Source organism: Phocoena sinus, chromosome X (assembly GCF_008692025.1).
Source record: "Phocoena sinus isolate mPhoSin1 chromosome X, mPhoSin1.pri, whole genome shotgun sequence".
NCBI classification, from domain to species: Eukaryota; Metazoa; Chordata; class Mammalia; order Artiodactyla; family Phocoenidae; genus Phocoena; species Phocoena sinus.
The window spans coordinates 123916916-123939402 of NC_045784.1; the positions used below are offsets into that span (position 1 = coordinate 123916916).

Here is a 22487-nt window from a genome sequence, read left to right on the forward strand (position 1 = left end):
ATCAAATGACCACAAACTTAGTGGTCTAAAACAATCCTCATTTATTAGTTCACAGTTCTGTAGATCAGATGTTCAGGCACCGTGTGGCTGGGTTCTCTGCTCAGGGTCTCACAAGGCTGTAATGAAGGCGTTGGTAGAGCTGTATTCCTTTCTGGATGCTCTGCTGAAGAATTCCCTTCCAAGCTCATTCAGGTTGTTGGAAGAATTCAGTTCCCTGCAACTGTAGGGCCAGTCTCTGTTTTCTCGCTGGCTATAATGTGGAGGTTTCTCTCAACATCTGGAGCATGGCTGCAACTCCTGCGATGTGGTCCCCATATGCAGGTCACAAGGCTATTTGCTTTTTTCCAGGAGCTAGTAGGAGTGTGTCTCCCTGACAGCTTGTTCTCTGAGCAATAAGATCCAGATAGAAAGGGCTAATGTGTGATTAGGTTGGGCCCATCTAGGCCACCTCCCTTTCTTAAAGTTAACTGTATAATATAATATATATATTATAATATATAATATAACCTAAATACAGGACTGGTATCCCATCATGTTCAAAGTCTCAGAGATTCTATAGGACATGTATATGAGGGGATGGGAATCTTGGAAGACATCTTAGAATTCTGCCTATCATGCTAGGGCAAACACCAGGAACCCTAGAGTTCCTCAGATCTCAGTTTGAAAATCTCCACCTTATTCGATCATGGATCATTTTTGGCAAGGGTACTAACTTATCAGGGAAAATAGATGTTACTTTTCTCTAAAGTCTACTTTGTTCACCCTCAGTTGTCATTATCTCTTATTAATCCTCAAGAATAGCAAGTTTAGTTAGAAAACACATTTTTCCAGGATTCCTAAAAGTTAAAATTTCCTCTTAGTTTACTGAAATCAGCATCTTCTCTATTCTGTTACATTTTTCATCACTAGAAATACAGCAAATTGAACATCCTGAATATGTTTTAAAATCTCTAGAATTTAGATGTTCTCTTTTCTGTAGATAGAATAAATACACCCACTTAAAGCAATGTATATTAAAGGTATACTTTTTCTCTTCCCATTCAATTTTCCTTCTCTACTTCATTTATCCATTCATTTACATTTTTCTGGGCTAAAGATACATATTCTTGAGATAGTGAGCAAGTGGGAACTAGCATAAGGATAATGTATACCGTAAAAGAAGACTCAAGAATTGAACTCAGGTGCTTGTTTCAGCAGCACAAATACTAAAATTGGAACAATACAGAGAAGATTAGCATGGCCCCTGTGCAAGGACGACATGCAAAATCGTGAAACGTTCCATATTTTTCAGCAACGTGGATGGACCTAGAGATTATCATGCTAAAGTGAAGTAAGACAGACAGATATCATATGATATCACTACACGTGGATTCTAGTAAAAATGATACAAATGAATTGATTTACAAAACAGAAATAGACTCACAGACATAGAAAACAAACTTATGGTTACCAAGAGGGAAAGGGGGGTAGGGTTAAATTGGAAGATTGGGATTGACATATGCACGCTACTATATATAAAATAGGTAACTAATAAGAACCTACTGTATAGCACAGGGAACTCTACTCAGTACTCTGTAATGGCCTCTATGGGAGAAGAATCTAAAAAAGAGTGGATATATGTATAACTGATTCACTTTGCTGTACAATGGAAACAAACACAACATTGTAAATCAACTATACTTCAGTAAAAAATTTTTTTAATTAAAAAGAATGGAACGCATGGGTGCAACAACATTTAAGAAGAGGCTGAAGAAAATGGTCCCACATAAGCTCATGCTAAATAGTGGCCAGGAACAAGTGAAAGAAGCCAAATATGCCAAATATCAACATCATCAAGTACAACAGAGAGGTCAAGTGAGTGGGGCTCCATCTACCAGCAGTCAGAACTAGAAGGATAATAGTGTCTTTCAAGAATCTGCCAGAGTTCAGTCACGAGAAGACTAGCTATCCTAGGTATTCTGAGCAAAAAGTGCTTTAATACAGGGAATTAGAGGCTTATGCAACTATTGAAAACCTGGGGTAGAAAAGAGGGCCATAGCTGATTTTTCAGGAAATCTGGAAGAAGAGGGGTTATAGGGACCTCATCACCAATAACTTCAACTGCCTTCAACCCTGAAGAAGATGATTAGTAGGCTGCCAATTTCTAAACCTCTGCCCACACATGCCACCAGAGAATAATGGCTTTTCTTTCTCGTCCACTTCCCAAATCTCATGTGAGCAGCTAGAAGAAGGAGAATATAATCCAGAATCATGGAGTCAGGTGATTCTGGAAAAGGCAGTTTCAGGATGATGGAGAGAGAAATGAGAAGGGGGTGGCCAAGTCGCCCAGTGGCAAAAGACATTGATCGAGAGGCAATTACTAACATTTTTGAGTCTCTTATATATGTTGGCACTCTCTTAGACGCTTTATATGCCTTAGCTCCTTTAATGTGAGGTAGGTATTATTATTCTTGTTGCACAGATAGCAAATCTGAGACCCAGTGGGTCAAGGTTGCTCAAGGTTACATGGTTAATAAATGCAAGAATGGTGATAGGAATCCAAGTCTGTCTTCAAAACCCCTGCATATTCCAACTGATTACCTACATTATATCCAATAAGGTAAAAGAAAACTGACAAAGTTACATAAAATGATGAAAGTTTCCAGTATCAAAATTTTAATAATGTATAATGGTCAAAGATATCTTGAACAATAACATGTACTCCATTCTGTATATTTATATTCTTGATAAGTACAAGCTTGAACATTAAATCCTTGTAAATGACAAGTGCACTCTGACAGGTCTTGCCTGTTCAGCCTACCCCACAGCTGGGACTACTGCAATTCATGTGACTTCTCCAGAGGGGCAGACCCACTAAGTTTACCCCAGTCCCTGCTTTACTGTAAAATCCTGGATCTCAGTAAACTTTTTTTAAAGGGTGCTTTTGTGATGGTACATATTTTGGTATAACTTGTTATTAAATCAGCTGCCAAAAAATTAGGATTGATTTCAGTCTTGAAAAAATCTTTTTTTTTTTTTTTTAACATCTTTATTGGGGTACAATTGCTTTACAATGGTGTGTTAGTTTCTGCTCCATAACAAAGTGAATCAGCTATACATATACATATGCTCCCACGTGCCTTTCCTCTTGCGTCTCCCTCCCTCCCACCCTCCCCATCCCACCCCTCCAGGCTGTCCCAAAGCCTCGAGCTAATATCCCTGTGCCTTGCGGCTGCTTCCCCCTAGCTATCTACCTTACTACGTTTGTTAGTGTGTATATGTCCATGACTCTCTCTCGCCCTGTCAAAACTCACCCTTCCCCCTCCCCATATCCTCAAGTCAGTTCTCCAGTAGGTCTGCGCCTCTATTCCTGTCTTATCCCTAGGTTCTTCATGACATTTTTTTCCCTTAAATTCCATATATATGTGTTAGCATACGGTATTTGTCTTTTTCTTTCTGACTTACTTCACTCTGTATGACAGATTGAAAAAATCTTTATTGTAACCTCACAAAGATAAATACATGTCTCATTTATCCAGTTTAGCTGAATATATAGATTAAAATATGTTGTGTGTCTGCAACTTGGCCACATTACATTAAGTAGACTGTAGGCCCATGATCTCTTATTGAATTTTCTTGCTTATATTATTTTATTTATTTATTTTTTAACGTCTTTATTGGGATATAATTGCTTTACAATGGTGTGTTAGTTTCTGCTTTATAACAAAGTGAATCCGTTATACCTATACGTATGTTCCCATGTCTCTTCCCTCTTGCGTCTCCCTCCCTCCCACCCTCCCTATCCCACCCCTCCAGGCGGTCACAAAGCACCGAGCCGATATCCCTGTGCCATGTGGCTGCTTCCCACTAGCTATCTACCTTACGTTTGTTAGTGTATATATGTCCATGCCTCTCTCTTGCCCTGTCACAGCTCACCCTTCCCCCTCCCCATATCCTCAAGTCCGTTCTCCAGTAGGTCTGTGTCTTAATTCCTGTCTTAACCCTAGGTTCTTCATGACATTTTTTTTCTTAAATTCCATATATATGTGTTAGCATATGGTATTTGTCTTTCTCTTTCTGACTTACTTCACTCTGTATGACAGACTCTAGGTCTATCCACCTCATTACAAATAGCTCAATTTCGTTTCTTTTTATGGCTGAGTAATATTCCATTGTATATATGTGCCACATCTTCTTTATCCATTCATCCGATGATGGGCACTTAGGTTGTTTCCATCTCCGGGCTATTGTAAATAGAGCTGCAATGAACATTTTGGTACATGACTCTTTTTGAATTTTGGTTTTCTCTCTTGCTTATATTATTAATACACAAACACAATGTTATTTTTGCTGTTGTAATTCTCAAAGCATCAAACTATTTGCATATCATTATTATTTTGATAATTTAATGACTTGTTTTTTAATGCATTTTTAATGGAACAGGAAACTTTTCATCCCAATATAAGTTATAGAAATCACAGCTAAAACTGTCTTTTAGTCAGATTGTGATATTGTTTTTCCTAAAAACTGCTTAATTTTCACAGCATTAGAACTATGGTTATATTTAGATTCCTCACTAGCTCTTTCAAAGTATATATTTCTATTTATATTTCTATATTTCTATTGATAACAACAATTTAACCTTATAAGTTCAATGAACATTTAAATTCTCTCAATTTATATTGGAGATGAAGTTGCAGACTAATTCAAACTGAATTTTAGGGATTGGAGAGATCACTGGGATCAAAAAAACCCTTGAATTAAAACAAAAAGGAGTTGACATTGAATTAGACCTATTGGTAGAAACCCCACAGAATGAGGTGAGAACCTGAGCAGTTACATAAATTTAATTGCAATATATAATGTTTATCGATACAAAATAAATCACCATACGGAAGCCTAATAAACCATAAAAGTACATTAGGTTCCACTTGATAATTATAAATGATTTTACTTCATTTAATTTTCAAACTGATTTTGTTAATTTTGACTTAATTCTGCTTTGTATGTATAACAAACCTTCAGTATCTCCTTTAATCAAAATCTGACAGCCCTATAGAGAAAAAAAGTGTGCATCAAATTCCTGATGAGTGCAATTTACAATATAAGGAGGAATAATCACATTCAGCACTTTCTTTCTAAGGAAATGACTTGGGAATTCCTTAGAAAGATCCAGTGATTTCTAAAACATGCAATGTATCACTATCTAGGCTTGTAAAGAAATAAAAGTAAAAGAGTTCCTGGTTATTCTGCAGCCTCAACTCCAGTAAAATCCCAGGTTATATTTAGCACTGAAATTTTAAATTCCTATAAGTGTTAGTAACTTTTAAATATCTCTTTTTCATGTATTTTACTAGTATAAAAATAACTCATGTGATAATTGGAGAGATATTGCACATACTGAGTTTCATTTATGAGAATATTTTCACATTCTTTTAATTTTTTTTAACATCTTTATCGGGGTATAATTGCTTTACAATGGTGTGTTAGTTTCTGCTTTATAACAAAGTGAATCAGTTATACATATGTCCCCATATCTCTTCCCTCTTGCGTCTCCCTCCCTCCCACCCTCCCTATCCCACCCCTCCAGGCGGTCACAAAGCACCGAGCCGATATCCCTGTGCCATGTGGCTGCTTCCCACTAGCTATCTACCTTACGTTTGTTAGTGTATATATGTCCATGCCTCTCTCTCGCCCTGTCACAGCTCACCCTTCCCCCTCCCCATATCCTCAAGTCCATTCTCCAGTAGGTCTGTGTCTTTATTCCTGTCTTACCCCTAGGTTCTTCATGACATTTTTTTCCCTTAAATTCCATATATATGTGTTAGCATACGGTATTTATCTTTCTCTTTCTGACTTTTTAATTTGTTTTGACATGAATTATTGTCTTGAATAAGTCTTCAATCAAAGGATGACAATCTGCATCTTGCATTCTCTCCATGAAAAATAATTATTAAGTGTGACTTTTTTATACAGACATCTCAAACAACTCAATATCAAAAAAACGAACAATGCAATCAAAGAATGGGCAGAAGACCTAAATAGATATTTCTCCAAAGAAGACATCCAGGTGGCCAACAGGCACATGAGAAGATGCTCCACATCACTAATGATAAGCGAAATGCAAATCAAAACTATAATGAGGTTTCACCTCACACCAGTCAGAATGGCCACCATCAAAAAGTCTACAAATAACAAATGCTGGAGAAGGTGTGGAGAAAAGGGAACCCTCCTACACTGTTGATGTGAATGTAAATTGGTGCAGCCACTATGGAAAACAGTCTATAGGATCCTTAAAAAAACTGAAAAGAGAGCTACCATATGATCCAGCAATCCCACTCCTGGGTATATATCCGGAAAAGATGAAAACTTTAATTCGAAAGGAAACACACACACCAATGTTCATAGCAGCACTATTTACAGTAGTCAAGATATGGAAGCAATCTAAATGTCCATCAACAGATACATGGTTGAAGAAGATGTGGTGTGGGGACCTTCAAGATGGTGGAGGAGTAAGACATGGAGATCACCTTCCTTCCCACAAATACATCAAAAATACATCTACATGTGGAACAACTCCTACAGAACACCTACTGAACACTGGCAGAAGACCTCAAACCTCCCCAAAGGCAAGAAAATCCCCACATACATGGGTAGGGCAGAACAAAAAAGAAAAAACAGAGACAAAAGAATAAGGATGGGACCTTCACCTCTGGGAGGGAGCTGTGAAGGAGGAAAAGTTTCCACACACTAAGAAGGCCCTTCACTGATGGAGATGGGAAGTGGGCAAGGAGGAAAATTCAGAGTCACCGTGGAGAGCACAGCAACAGGGGTGCAGAGGGCAAAGTGGAGAGATTCCCACCCAGAAGGTCCATGCCAACCAGCACTCACCAGCCTGAGAGGCTTGTCTCACCTACCAGGACGGGTGGGGGCTGAGAGCTGAGGCACAGGCTTCGGAGGTCATATCTCAGGTAGAGGACTGGGGTTGGCTGGGTGAACATAGCCTGAAGGGGGCTAGTGCACCACAGCTAGCCAGGAGGGAGTCTGGGAAAAAGTCTGGACCTGCCTAAGAGGCAAGAGACCATTGTTCCGGGGTGTGCAAGGAGAGGGTGTTCCATCCCTGTGTACCCACAGAGGGCAGAGCACCACCTAAATGAGCTCCAGAGACAGGCATGAGCCATGGCTATCAGCTTGGACCACAGAGATGGGCATGAAATGCTAATGCTGCTGCTGCAGTCACCAAGAATCCTATGTGCAAGCACAGGTAACTGTCCATACACAGCACCCCAGGAGCCTGTGCAGCCCTCCACTGCCAGGGTCCCATGATCCAGGGACAACTTCCCCAGGAGAACACTTAGCATGCCTCAGGATGTTGCTTTGTCATGCTGGCCTCTGCCGCCGCAGGCTTGCCCCGCATTCCAATTATAACTACCGTACCCCTACTTCCCCATGGCCTGAATGAGCAAGAGCACCCTAATTAGCCGCTGCTTTAACCCCCTCCTGTCTGGGTGGGGAACAGATACCTGAGAGTGGGTCCAAATCCAAAGCTGAACCCTGGGAGCTGTGCAAACAAAGAAGAGAAAGGGAAATCTCTCCATGCAGCCTCAGGAGCAGCGGATTACAGCTCCACAATCAACTTGATGTACCCTGCATCTGTGTAATACCTGCATAGACAACGAATCATTCCAAATTGAGGAGGTGGACTTTGAGAGCAAGATCTATGATTTTTTCCCCTTTTCCTCTTTTTGTGAGTGCGTATGTGTACACTTCTGTGTGAGATTTTGTCTGTATAGCTTTGCTTCCACCATTTGTCCTAGAGTTCTATCTGTCCATTCTTCTCAAATGCTTGTGGAACATTCTCCAGGATAGATCATATCTTGGGTCACAAATCAAGCCTTGAATATTTAAGAAAACTGAAATCGTATCAAGCATGTTTTCCAACCACAACACCATGAGAGTAGATATCAATTAAGGGAAAAAATACTGTAAAAAAATACAAACACAATGAGGCTAAACAGTATGCTAGTAAATAACCAAGAGATCACTGAAGAAATCAAAGAGGAAATAAAAAAACACCTAGAAAAAAATGACAATGAAAACATGACGACCCAAAACATATGGGATGCAGCAAAAGCAGTTCTAAGAGGGAAGTTTATAGCAATACATTCCTACCTCAAGAAACAAGAAACATCTCAAATAAACAACCTAACCTTACACCTAAAGCAATTAGAGAAAGAAGAGCAAAACAAAAAAAAACCAAAACAAAACAAGGAAAAACCCCAAAGATAGTAGAAGGAAAGAAATCATACAGATCAGATCAGAAATAAATGAAAAAGAAATGAAGGAAACAATAGCTAAGACCAATAAAACTAAAAGCTGGTTCTTTGAGAAGATAAACAAAATTGATAAACCCTTAGCCAGACTCATCAAGAAAAAGAAGAGAGGAAGCAAATCAATAGAATTAGAAATGAGAAGTAACAACTGACACTGCAGAAATACAAAGGATCATGAGAGACTACTATAAGCAACTATATGACAACAAAATGGACAACCACGAAGAAATGTACAAATTCTTAGAAAAGCACAACCTTCTGAAACTGAACCAGGAAGAGGTAGAAAATATAAACAGACCAATCACAAGCACTGAAATTGAGACTGTGATTAAAAATCTTCCAACAAACAAAAGCCCAGAACCAGATAGACGAATTCTATCAAACATTTAGAGAAGAGCTAACACCTATCCTTCTCAAACTCTTCCAAAATATAGCAGAGGGAGGAACACTCCCAAACTCATTCTACAACGCCACCAGCAGCCTGATACCAAAACCAGACAAAAGTGTCACAAAAAATGAAAACTACAGGCCAATATCACTGATGAGCATAGAAGCAAAAATCATGAACAAAATACTAGCAAACAGAATCCAGCAGCACATTAAAAGGATCATACACCAAGATCAAGAGGGATTTATCCCAGTGATGCAAGGATTCTTCAATATACGCAAATCAATGTGATACACCACATTAACAAATTAAGGAATAAAAACCATATTATCATCTCAATAATGCAGAAAAAGATTTCAACAAAATTCAGCACCCATTTATGATTAAAAACTCTCCAAAAAGTGGGTCTAGAGGGAACATACCTCAATATAATACAGGCCATGTATGACAAACCTACAGCAGACATCATACTCAATGGTGAAAAACTGAAACCTTTTCCACTAAGATCAGGAACAAGGCAAGGATGTTCACTCTTGCTACTCTTATTCAACATAGTTTTGTAAGTTCTAGGTGCAGCAATCAGAGAAGAAAAAGAAATAAAAGGAATACAAATCAGAAAAGAGTAAATAACACTCTCACTGTTTGCCAATGATATGATATTATACATAGACAATCCTAAAGATGCCACCAGAAAACTACTAGAACTAATCAATGAATTTGGTAAGGTTGCAGGATACAAAATTAATGCACAGAAATCTCTGACATTCTTATACACCAACAACGAAAAATCAGAAAGAGAAATTAAGGAAACACTCCCATTTACCATTGCAACAAAAAGAATAAAATACCTAGGAATTAACCTGCCTAAGGGGGCAAAAGTCTTGTACTCAGAAAAGTATAAAACAGTGATGAAATAAATCAAAGTTGACATAAACAGATGGAGACATTTACCATGTTCTTGGATTGGAAGAATCAATATTGTGCAAATGACCATACTACCCAAAACAATCTACAGATTCAATGTAATCCCTATCAAACTAACAATGGCATTCTTCACAGAATTAGAACGAAAAATTTTCCAATTCGTATGGAAACACAGAAGACCCCGAATAGCCAATGCAATCTTGAGAAAGAAAAACAGAGTTGGAGGAATCAGGCTCCCCAACTTCAAACTATACCACAAAGCTTCTGTAATCAAGACAGTATAGTACCGGTACAAAAACAGAAATATAGATCAATGGTACAGGATAGAATGTCCAGAGATAAACCCACAACATATGGGCACCTAATTTACAACAAAGGAGGCAAGAACATACAATGGAGAAAAGACAGCCTCTTCAATAAGTGGTGCTGGGAAAACTGGACAGCTACATGTAAAAGAATGAAATTAGACCACTACCTAACACCATACATGAAAATAAACTCCGGATGGATTAAAGACTTAAATGTAAGACCAGACACTATGAAACTCTTAGAGGAAAACATAGGAAAAACACTCTTTGACATAAACCACTGCAAGGTCTTTTTTGACCCACCTTGTAGAGTAACAGAAATAAAAACAAAAATAAACAAATGGGACAATTAAACTTAAAAGCTTTTGCACAGCAAAGGAAACCATAAACAAGACAACCCTCAGAATGGGATAAAATACTTGCAAATGAAATAGCAGACAAAGGATTAATCTCCAAAATATACAGACAGCTCATGGAGCTCAATATCAAAAAAACAAACAATCCAGTTAAAAAATGGGTGGAAGACTTAAATAGACATTTCACCAAGGAAGACATACAGATGGCCAAGAGGCACATGAAAAGATACTCAACATCACTAATTATTAGAGAAATGGAAATCAAAACTACAGTGAGGTATCACCTCACGCCAGTCAGAATGGCCATTATCAAAAAATCTAGAAACAGTAAATGCTGGAAAGGGTGTGGAGAAAAGGGAACTCTCCTGCACTGTTGGTGGGAATGTAAATTGATACAACCACTTTGGAAAATAGTGTGGAGGTTACTTAAAAACCTAAAAATAGAGCTACCGTATGACCCAGCAATCCCACTACTGGGCATATACCCTGAAAAAACCATAATTCAAAAAGAGACATGTACCACAATGTTTATTGGAGCACTATTTACAATAGCCAGGACATGGAACCAACCTAAATGTCCATTGACAGATGAATGGATAAAGAAGATTTGGCACATGTATACAATGGAATATTACTCAGCCATTAAAAGAAACAAAATGGAGTTATTTTTAGTGATGTTGGTGGACCTAAAGTCTGTCATACAGAGTGAAATAAGTCAGAAAGAGAAAAACAAATAGTGTATGGTAACGCACATATATGGAATCTTAAAAAAAAATGGTGCTGACGAACCTATTTGCAGGACAGGAATAAAGAGGTAGACATAGAGAATGGACTTGTGGACATGGGGTGGGAGGGGGAAGCTGAGGCGAAGTGAGAGTAGCATTGACATGTAGACACTACCGAATGTAAAATAGTTGGCTGGTGGGAAGCAGCAGCATAGAACAGGGAGATCGGCTCAGTGCTTTGCAATGACCTAGAGGGGTGGGATAGGGAAAATGGGAGGGAGGCTCAAGAGGGAGGGTATATGGGGACATGTGTATATGTATGGCTGAGTTGCTTAGTTGTGCAACAGAAACTAACACAGTATTGTTAAGCAATTATACTCCAATAAAGATCTATTAAAAGAAAACAATCCCTCCCTTGACTCCCCAGCTCATTCAGAGTACCAGGCAAAGTCTTCACTATGACCTGAAAGGCTCAATCATCTGGCCCTCTTCCCTACCTTACCTCTCTGAATTCTTCTATGACACTTGCTTCTCTTCCCTTAAACCATACTGATCTCCTAGCTATATTTTATTCTTATATTTGATTTTGTATTTAAAAAATTATTTTCAGTGCTCTGATTTAAATATGTTTCTTTTTCTAACTTCTTTAGCTAGTTCACTTTCATTTTTATTTTTTGAAAAAGGGCCACTTTGGCTACATCTAACAGGTTGTTATTTTGTATTTGGTCCTTTCAGTATTATCTACTTTTACATGTTTTCTAATTTCTATCCTAATTTATTTTTTACATGAATGTGTTTTTGAATTTCCAAATGTATGTTTTAATGTCATCTTTTTATAACGTCTCTAATTGGAGTGCATCAAGGTCAGAAAATCAATCTGGATGACACTAAATACATTGAAACTTGTTGCTGGGGTTGATAGCGTAATAGGAGGTTAACTTTTATAAATGTTTCACATATGTTTGAAAAGAATGAATTTTCTAATTTGGGCGTATAGGAGTAAGCTTGGAAATTTTGTTCCTCAAACATTATCAGTCCATTTGTACTTACTGTGATTTCTAATATATTTGGATTTTCTATTTTATTTTTGATTTGAACTTATTTTCATTTATATCTTATCATCTTACAATATTTTCCTTGAGTTTCTTCCTTTCTTTCTAGCCTTTATTTTAATTAGTATTTTATTTCTCTCATTTCACTTTTTCTCCCTATCTACTGGTTCTGAAAATATACAATATATTTCTACCAGTTGTTACACTAGTAATTTTAAAGTGCCCTACTTATCTTGAGTTATACAGATAGTCATTTTCTTTACCATTCTTCTCAACAATACAATATAAGGACTTTAAGTGCTTTAACTCTATTCATCATCCATCTGGGCTTGCTGTGATAAAAGAATAATAGTCTCTGAAACATACTGAGTTTTAAGTGGAATTGACTGCTGGGTAAGGCATAGAAAATCTGATCCAACGGAAGGGTCAGGCTATGGGATGGGGTCTTCAGATTAACTGTCAAAGTGTATCTCAAGAATAGTGGGAATTTACATCTAAGCATGAAGGAGGGCTATCAGCCCTTGTGAAGACTGTCTCCCAGAACAAAGACAATGGTGAGCTTAGAAAGGTGAAGAGAGATAAATTCTAGTGGTCCTGTAAGCTCATGGGGAAGTAGCTCAGCTGGATCTTGAATTTGGCACTTGGTTGATGTCAGCATTTCTGGCTGCAAGGCCGTTCCCAGGGCTAACAGTATGAAGAATTTGGCCATTGGCATGTGTATTATCTTGCATTGTTCCTGGGCCTGCAGACCCCTGGATGTATTTCTTGTTGCTTAGAGAAAGTAGGTGTTCCCTAGCCTCTCTTTGGCCAACCTATAATTATGTTACATGATGGGGGGTAAGGGTGGGGATACTCCTCTCAGAGTACGTTCAGTTGCAAGTCCAGACTGCTATCCAAAGAAGACCCCTCTGTTCAGCACAATAAAAGAAACCATCAACAAAACGAATAGGCAACTTACTGAGTGAGAGAATATATTTGCAAATTATATATCTGATAAATAGTTAATATTCAAAATATATAAAGAACTCATACAGCTCAATAACAACAACAACAAAACAAACATACAACCAGATTGAAAAATGAGTAGAGGACCTGAATGGACATTTTTCCAAAGAGAAAAATAGTTTTCTTTGCTGTGCAGAACCTTTGATGTAGTTGCATTTGTTTATTTTCCTTTTGTTGCCGTTGCCTTTGGAGGAAGATCCAAAAAAATATTGCCAAGAGCAAAGTCAAGGAGCTTACTGCCTATGTTTTCTTCTAAGAGTTTTATGGTTTCAGGTCTTACATTTAAGTCTTTAATCCATTTTAACTTAATTTTTGTGTATGGTGTAAGACAGCGGTCGACTTTCATTCTTTTGCATGTGGCTGTTCAATTTTCCCATCACCATTTATCAAAGAGACTGTTATTTCTCCATTGTATGTTCTTGCCTCCTTTGCTGTAAATTAATTGACCATAAGTGCTTGGGTTTATTTCTGGGCTCTCTATTCTTTTCCATTGATCTATTGTTTGTTTTTATGCAAATACCATACTGTTTTGATTACTATAGGTTTGAAATATTATTTGAAATCAGGGAGTGTGATGCCTCAAGCTTTGTTCTTTTTTTCTCAGGATTGCTTTGGCTATCCAGGATCACCTGTGGTTCCATACAAATTTAAGGATTTTTTTTTTCTATTTCTGTGAAAAATCCCATTGGAATTTTGATAGGGATTGCATTGAATCTGTAGATTGCTTTGGGTCATATGGACATTACTATAATATTAATTATTCCAATCCATGAGTACAAAACATCATTCCATTTATTTGTATCTTCTTCAGTTTCTTTCAACAATGTCGTATAGTTTTCAGTGTACAGGTCTTTCACCTCCTTGGTTAAAATTATTCTTGTGTATTTTATTCTTTTTGATGTATTGTAACTGGCACTGTTTTCTTAATTTCTATTTCTATTTCATTGTTAGTGTATGAATGCAGCACATTTTTTTATTATTTTTTAAAACATTTTAAAAAATAAATTTGTTTATTTATTTTGGGCTGTATTGGGTCTTCGTTGGTGCTTGCCGGCTTTCTCTAGTTGTGGCAAGCATGGGCTACTCTTCATGGCAGTGCGCGGGCTTCTCATTGTGGTGGCTTCTCTTGTTGCAGAGCATGGGCTCTAAGTGCGCGGGCTTCAGTAGTTGTGGCACATGGGCTCAGTAGTTGTGGCTCATGGGCTGTAGGGTGCAGGCTCTGTAGTTGTGGAAAACAGGCTTAGTTGCTCTGTGGCATATGGGATCTTCCTGGACCAGGGCTCGGACCTGTGTCCCCTGCATTGGCAGGCGTATTCTTAACCAATGCACCGCCAGGGAAGTCCCTACACCACATATTTTTACACATTGATTTTTTTACCCTGCAACTTTACTGAATTTCTTTATTAGTTTTAACAGTTTTGGGGTGGCATCTTTAGGTTTTCCTATATATAAAATTATGTCAGCAGCAAATAGTGATAGTTTTACTTCTTCCTTTCCAATTTGGATACTTATTATTTGGTTTTGCTGCCTAATTGCTGTGGCTAGGACTTCCAGTACTATGTTGAATAAATGTGGCAAGAGTGGGCATCCTTGTCTTAATCTTACGGGAAAAGTTCTCAGCTTTTTGCTGTTGAGTATGATGTCACCTGTGGGATTGTCATAAATGTCCTTTATTATGTGGAGGAACATTCAGTCTGTACCACTTATTTGAGATTTTTTTAAATCATAAATGGATGTTTAATTTTTCAAATGCTTTTTCTGCATCTACTGAGATCATCATATGATTTTTATCCTTTATTATGTTAATGTTGTGTTTTCATTGTAATTTGTTTCTAGGTATTTTTTGATTTCTTCAGTGATCTCTTGGTTATTAAGTAGTGTATTGTTTAGCCTCCATGTGTTAGTAATTTTTACAGATTTTTTCCTGTAATTGATATCTAGTCTCATGGCATGGTGGTCGGAAAAGATACTTGATACGATTTCAATTTTCTTAAATTTACCAAGGCTTGATTTGTGACCCAAGATATGATCTATCCTGGAGAATGTTCAATGAGCCTTTGAGAAGAATGTGTATTCTGTTGTTTTTGGATGGAATGTCCTATAAATATCAATTAAGTCCATCTCGTTTAATGTGTAATTTAAAGCTTGTTTCCTTATTTATTTTCATTTTGGATGATCTGTCCATTGGTGAAAGTGGGGTGTTAAAAGTCCCCTACTATGCTTCTGTTACTGTTGATTTCCCTTTGATGGCTGTTAGTATTTGCCTTATGTATTGAGGTGCTCCTATGTTGGGTGCATAAATATTTACAATTGTTATATCTTCTTCTTGGATTGATCCCTTGATCATTATGTAGTGTCCTTCTTTGTCTCTTGTAATAGTCTTTGTTTTAAAGTCTATTTTGTCTGATATGAGAATTGCTACTCCAGCTTTCTTTTGATTTCCGTTTGCATGGAATATCTTTTTCGATCCCCTCACTTTCAGTCTGTACGTGTCTCTAGGGCTGAAGTGGGTCTCTTGTAGACAGCATATATATGAGTCTTGTTTTTGAATGCATTCAGCCAGTCTATGTCTTTTGGTTGGAGCATTTAATCCATTTACATTTAAGGTAATTATCAATATGTATGTTCCTATTACTATTTTCTTAATTGTTTTGGGTTTGTTTTTTTAGGTCTTTTCCTTCTCTTGTGTTTCCTGCCTAGAGAAGTTCCTTTAGCATTTGTTGTAAAGCTGGTTTGTTGGTGCTGAATTCTCTTAACTTTTGCTTGTCTGTAAAGCTTTTAATTTCTCCATCAAATATGAATGAGATCCATGCTGGGTAGAGTAATCTTGGTTGTAGGGTTTTCCCTTTCATCACTTTAAATATGTCCTGCCACTCCCTTCTGGCTTGCAGAGTTTCTGCTGAAAGATCAGCTGTTAACCTTATGGGGATTCCCTTGTATGTTATTTGTTGTTTTTCCCTTGCTGCTTTTAATATTTTTTCTTTGTATTTAATTTTTGATAGTTTGATTAATATGTGTCTTGGCGTGTTTCTCCATGGATTTATCCTGTATGGGACTCTCTGCACTTTCTGGACTTTATTATCTATTTTCTTTCCTATATTAGGGAAGTTTTCAACTATAATCTCTTCAAATATTTTCTCAGTTCCTTTCTTTTTCTCTTCTTCTTCTGGGACCAGTATAATTCGAATGTTGGTGTGTTTAATGTTATCCCAGAGGTTTCTGATACTGTCCTGAATTCTTTTCATTCTTTTTTCTTTATTCTGCTCTGCAGTGGTTATTTCCACTATTTTATCTTCCAGGTCACTTATCCATTCTTCTGCATCAGTTATTCTGCTATTGATTCCTTGTAGAGAATTTTAAATTTCATTTATTGTGTTGTTCATCATTGTTAGTTTAATCTTTAGTTCTTCTAGGTCCTTGTTAAACGTTTCTTGTATTTTCTCCATTCTATTTCCGGGATTTCAGATCATCTTTACTATCATTACTCTGAATTCCTTTTCAGGTAGACTCCCTATTTCCTCTTCATTTGTTTGGTCTGGTGGGTTTTTACCTTGTTTCTTCATCTGCTGTGTTTCTTTCTCTTCTCATTTTGCTTAACTTACTGTGTTTGGGGTCTCCTTTTCACAGGCTGCAGGTTCATAGTTCCCGTTGTTTTTGGTGTCTGCCCTCAGTGTTTAAGGTTGGTTCAGTGGGATGTGTAGGCTTCCTGGTGGAGGGGATTGGTGCTTGTGTTCTGGTGGATGAGGCTGTAACTTGTCTTTCTGGTGGGCAGGTCTGTGTCCGGTGGTGTGTTTTGGGGTGTCTGTGACCTTATTGTGATTTTAGGCAACCTTTCTGCTAGTGCACGGGGTTTTATTCCTGTCTTGCTAGTTGTTTGGCAAAGGGTTTCCAGCACTGTAGCTTGCTGGTCATTGATTGGAGCTGGTTATTGGTGTTGAGATGGAGATCTCTGGGAGATTTTTGCCGTTTGACAATATGTGGAGCTGCAAGGTCTCTGGTGGACCAGTGTCCTGAACTCGGCTCTCCCACGTCAGAGACACAGGCCTGACACCCGGCCAGAGCACCAAGACCCTGTCAGCCACCCGGCTCAGAATAAAAGGGAGAAGAAAATAAATAAAAATGAAAAAATAAAATAAAGTTATTAAAATAAAAAATAAAAAGTAATTATTAAAAATAAAAAATAATTTAAAAAGAAGGAAAGAACGAAGAGTGCAACCAAACCAAAAAACCAATCCACCAATGATAATAAGTGCTAAAAACTATACTGTCAAAAAAAAAAAAGACAGACAACCCTAGGACAAATGGTAAAAGGAAAGCTATACAGACAGCATCACACACAGAAGCATACACATAGAAACTCACAAAAAAAGGAAAAGGAAAAAAATATATATATTGTTGTTCCCAAAGTCCACCACCTCAATTTTGGGATGATTCGTTGTCTGTTCAGGTATTCCACAGATGCAGGGTACACCAAGTTGATTGTGGAGATTTAATCCGCTGCTCCTGAGGCTGCTGGGAGAGATTTCCCTTTCGCTTCTTTGTCTGCACAGCTCCCTGGGCTCAGCTTTGGATTTGGCCCCGCCTCTGCATGTAGGTCGCTGGAGGGCGTCTATTCTTCGCTCAGACAGGATGGGGTTAAAGGAGCGGCTGATTAGGGGGCTCTGGCTCACTCAGGCCGTGGGGAGGGAGAGGCATGGATTGCGGGGCGAGCCTGCGGCGGCAGAGGCCGGCGTGACGTTGCACCAGCCTGAGGCGCGCCGTGCGTTCTCTCGGGGGAGTTGTCCATGGATCCCAGGACCCTGGCAGTGGCGGGCTGCACAGGCTCCCCAGAACGGGGTTGTGGGGAGTGACCTGTGCTCGCACACAGGCTTCTTGGTGGTGGCAGCTGCAGCCTTGGCGCCTCATGCCCGTCTCTGGGGTCCGTGCTGATAGCCGTGGCTCGTGCCCGTCTCTGGAGCTCGTTAAGGCGGTTCTCTGAACCCCCTCTCCTTGCGCACCAGGAAACAAAGAGGTAAGAAAAGTCTCTTGCCTCGTCGGCAGGTCCAGACTTTTCCCCGGACTCCCTCCCGGCTAGACATGGTGCACTAACCCCCTTCAGTCTGTGTTCACGCCGCCAACCCCAGTCCTCTCCCGGCGCTCCGACCGAAGCCCGAGCCTCAGCTCCCAGGCCCCGCCGCCCCGGCGTGGGAGCAGACAAGCCTCTCGGGCTGGTGAGTGCTAGTCGGCACTGATCCTCTGTGTGAGAATCTCTCCACTTTGACCTCTGCACCCCAATTGCTGCGCTCTCCTCCGTGGCTCTGAAGCTTCTACCCTGCCGCCACCCACCATTTCCACCAGTGAAGGGGCTTACTAGCGTGTGGAAACTTTCCCTCCTACAGAGCTCCCTCCCACTGGTGCAGGTCCCATCTCTATTCTTTTGTCTCTGTTCTTTCTTTTTTCTTTTGCCCTACCCAGGTACATGGGGAGTTTCTTGCCTTTTGGGAGGTCTGAGGTCTTCTGCCAGTGTTCAGTAGGTGTTCTGTAGGAGTTGTTCCACGTGTAGATGTACTTCTGATGTATCTCTGGGGAGGAGGGTGATCTCCACATCTTACTCTTCCGCCATCTTGAAGTTCTCTGCACATGGGTTTTGACAGGTCAGGTCTATGAGTGATACACTTCATTTTTACCCACATGCCATTGTCCAAAACTCAACTACCTAACTGCAAAAGCCCTAAGAAGTGTAGTATAGAAACAGTTTCATGTAGAAGAGGTGTGTCTCTGTCAGGACTAAACATGAATATAATAATCTGGAATAATGAATGAAATAAAAAATTTACAATAACAGAAAATTTAACAACAATATTAGGGTTCTAAAATCCAGGTACACAAATATCAGATTCAAAGAAAGTTACAATAAGGAGGGCTTCATGCAAGAACAAGATAAAATGACTTAGGCCAACAGCTTCTGGCCTGGGTTTGATGTCAAAATATACTTAAGAGAAAAAATAATGACTCAAACATTATTGTACTTCCCTCTACCCCAGAACACTAAAAATCTAACAGTGACAAGGGAATAGCAAGTTTCTTTCTGTAGCAAACAGAGGAAACTCATTTTAGTATTTTAGCAAAATGTTAAGTACACTGAAAGGTACTGTTGTGTCTTACAGTTTCAGTGAAAGGTTTTACTAAGGAAGACTCATAGTGGATCTGGAACTTCAACAGCAGAAAATTGTGAATCTCTTCCCTAACATTCTAACATTGACGTGATTTGGCTCTGAAGATTCCCAGTCTATGTTCAGTGTTTTTATATGCTCTGTAGAGATTTAGTCTATGGATCATTCAGCTACAGTTACAGATTCAAAGTTCATTTAATCATTAGTGCTGGTTTCCTCTATGTATTGAGGTTTTTCCAAGGGAAGAAAGGAACACTTTGAATCAGATGTTTACCCAAAGAAGAGTGTACTGCAGGTTTGAAGTAAAAAAATAAGATTTTGGTTAAGCCCAAGAGGACTGGGAAATAATAAAGCATGATTTTAACCACACTAACTGGGTCTCCATTTATTATAATGCTCTATGCTGGGAGTACATGATACAAAGATGAGTTAGACACACAAAAGCTTATCTGCCCTTCTTCTGTGCCTTGCCATCAGGCCATAGGCTGCATTTCCAGGTTCCTGTGCTATAACCAGAAGGCAGAATCCTACAGACCCTGCCTTTAATAATCATCAAATCTAAACCCACCAGTATCTGCAGTTCAAGTAGAGAAACTTGTGTACCATGAAAAGTGTACAAATAAAACTGTGGAGAAAGAGGACTAAGAAGAAAGCACAGATGAAGCAATACTGCAGTCTTGACAGACGGTATACAGAAACTAATGGCTATTTATCATAATTTTTGTTTTCCTCCTAGGCACGTAGCTGAAATACATTTCTCAGTTGCACTTGCAGTTAGGTATGGCCATATGACCATATGACAGAATTATAGCCAATGTAACATGAGAGAAAATGGTGTCCTGGACCATAGAGATTTTTTTATGAGTTCTTCCTTGTTCTTTTCCTCTTCCATCAAACTTATGACAACCACCTAGATGCACTTTGAAGCCACATGTTGAATATGGCAGAGTGGCCATCAGGCTGGGTCCATTAGTGACTGTGGAACAGAATCTCTCTCAACAACCCTAAACCACCCTCAACAGTTAAATAAATGACAAATGAACCTTTATTATGTTAAGCCGCAGGGCTTTTTTTGTTTTTTTACATATTCTGGTTCATTTAACACACACTACCTGATTCTAATGTAGAAATTGGTATCAGAAGAGAGGATCTACAGTAACAAAAGTGTAAATCTATGAGTCGTTGGCTTCATGGATAGGAAAAGATGTACTAGGCTGGGAAAGTAGACCCCCCCATGTTGTGTAAGGTCAAAACATTTGACAAAACTATCTTTTTCAGTACTTTTTAAGTTAAAAAAAAGATATATAGGCCTATATATCTAGGGTAAATGATCATCATGGGACAGAGTGCTAGTGCCAGTGTATTACTCTGAGTTAACAAGTACTTGCTACATTTAGCAAGGAGCCCAGGTATGAAATGATCTCATAGAACAGACCTGTGAACCAACCTGTTCCACTCATGCCAGGCTGATATGTAAGAAGGAAAACCTTTCCTCTCATGTAAACTGCTGTATTTGAGTCTGTTGGTTACATCAGCATAACCTTTACTTTAACTAATGGTGTGGGGGGAGGGGTGGAGAGCATGAACAAAGCCACAGAAGTAACTGAGGTGTACCAAGGAAATGTCAAGGCACTTTGCTTGTCTAGACCACAGGTTGGCAAACTATGGCTCGTGAGCCAAATTCAACTCGCTATATTTTTCTCCAGTAAAGTGTTATTGGAACACAGTCAGTCATTAATGTATTGTCTATAATAGATACTATCTATTGTATTGTTTATAACATGTTGAGTAGTTGCAACAGAGAGCATATGGTCTGCAGAGCAAACCTATTTACTAACTGGACCTTTACAGAAAAAGTTTGCTGACCTCTGGTCTAGACTGTGTATTGTAAATAATGGAGGAGAAAGGGAAATAATGGCTAAGAATATTTACTAAAGTCAATGTTGAAGGTCTTGCAAGTAAGAATGAATGGAGCAATGGGGAACTATTACAAGTATTTGGAAAGGTGTAGTGATGTCCTTAAATATTTCTAGAAATCACATTGTAAGATGACATTGACAAACTAGAGTGGCCAGAGGCCAACATGGATGTAAGTAAAGGGTTTGAAACCAGGTCATAAGTGGGAATGGTTGGAGAATCTATAAATATTCAGCCTACAGAAGAGAAGATTTAAGGTATACAGTATGTAGGTATTCAAATATTTAAAAGCCTGACTGGTGGGAAAAAATCCAATTTATTTGTGAATATCCAATTCAGTATCTCATCAGAAGGCAGTGCTCCTCTAGTACAGATACTTGAGCAGAGAGCTAAATTGAGACTAGTACAAATATACTCTAAGAATGTCTAGCACAAAATCATGCCATAAATTTTTCATGTTGAAATTCCATGTTATAATTTTCCATGAATCCACTGCAATATAACTTTCATCATCACTGTGGCTGCTCCCCTGAATTTGCTTTTGCCAAGGTTACCACTAGGAATTTTGTTGAAAAATTCATTGAATACTTTTCAATGTAAATAGGCATTTACACTATTCATGACCTGCTTTAAAAATCTTCCTGTCACTTTGATTTTGTAACACTAACCTTGTTTTTTTTCTCTCTGTGGACATTTCATGTTAATCTCCTTCAAAGGCTCTTATTTAGTTGGCCTTCAATTACATACTGGTTTTACTCAAAGGTCTGCCATAAACTCTGTCTTCATTCTACCCCATCTCTACTGGTGGTGGCTTCATATTTCTAAAAGTAGATGCTAAAGCCATATCACATCATGTTTTCAAAGTCTTTTTAAAAATTTTTGAAGTTTTACAAACAACGCAATCCAAAAATGAGTAGAAAACCTAAATAGACATTTCTCCAAAGAAGATATACAAATTGCCAACAAACACATGAAAGGATGCTCAACATCACTAATTATTAGAGAAATGCAAATCAAAACTACAATGAGGTATCACCTCACACGAGTCAGAATGGCCATCATCAAAAAAATCTACAAACAATAAATGCTTGAGAGGGTGTGGAGAAAAGGGAACCCTCTTGCACTGTTGGTGGGAATGTAAATTGATACAGCCACTATGGAACAGTATGGAGGTTCCTTAAAAAACTACAAATAGAACTATCATACAACCCAGCAATCCCACTCCTGGGCATATACCCTGAGAAAATCATAATTCAAAAAGAGTCATGTACTACAATGTTCATTGCAGCTCTATTAACAATAGCCAGGACATGGAAGCAGCCTAAGTGGCCATCGACAGATGAATGTA

The 22487-nt window shown here is 38.6% G+C and overlaps 1 non-coding gene and 1 pseudogene across 1 annotated transcript; both read left to right on the plus strand.

Annotated features, from left to right (window-relative positions):
* The first annotated feature begins 1181 nt into the window (after positions 1-1181).
* On the plus strand, positions 1182-1288 carry LOC116748212. The gene has a single exon (XR_004348223.1). It is a non-coding gene; the product is annotated as a U6 spliceosomal RNA (small nuclear RNA).
* Positions 1289-1719: 431 nt separating this feature from the next.
* Positions 1720-22487, plus strand: part of LOC116747218 — a 141580-nt pseudogene continuing 120812 nt past the window's right edge.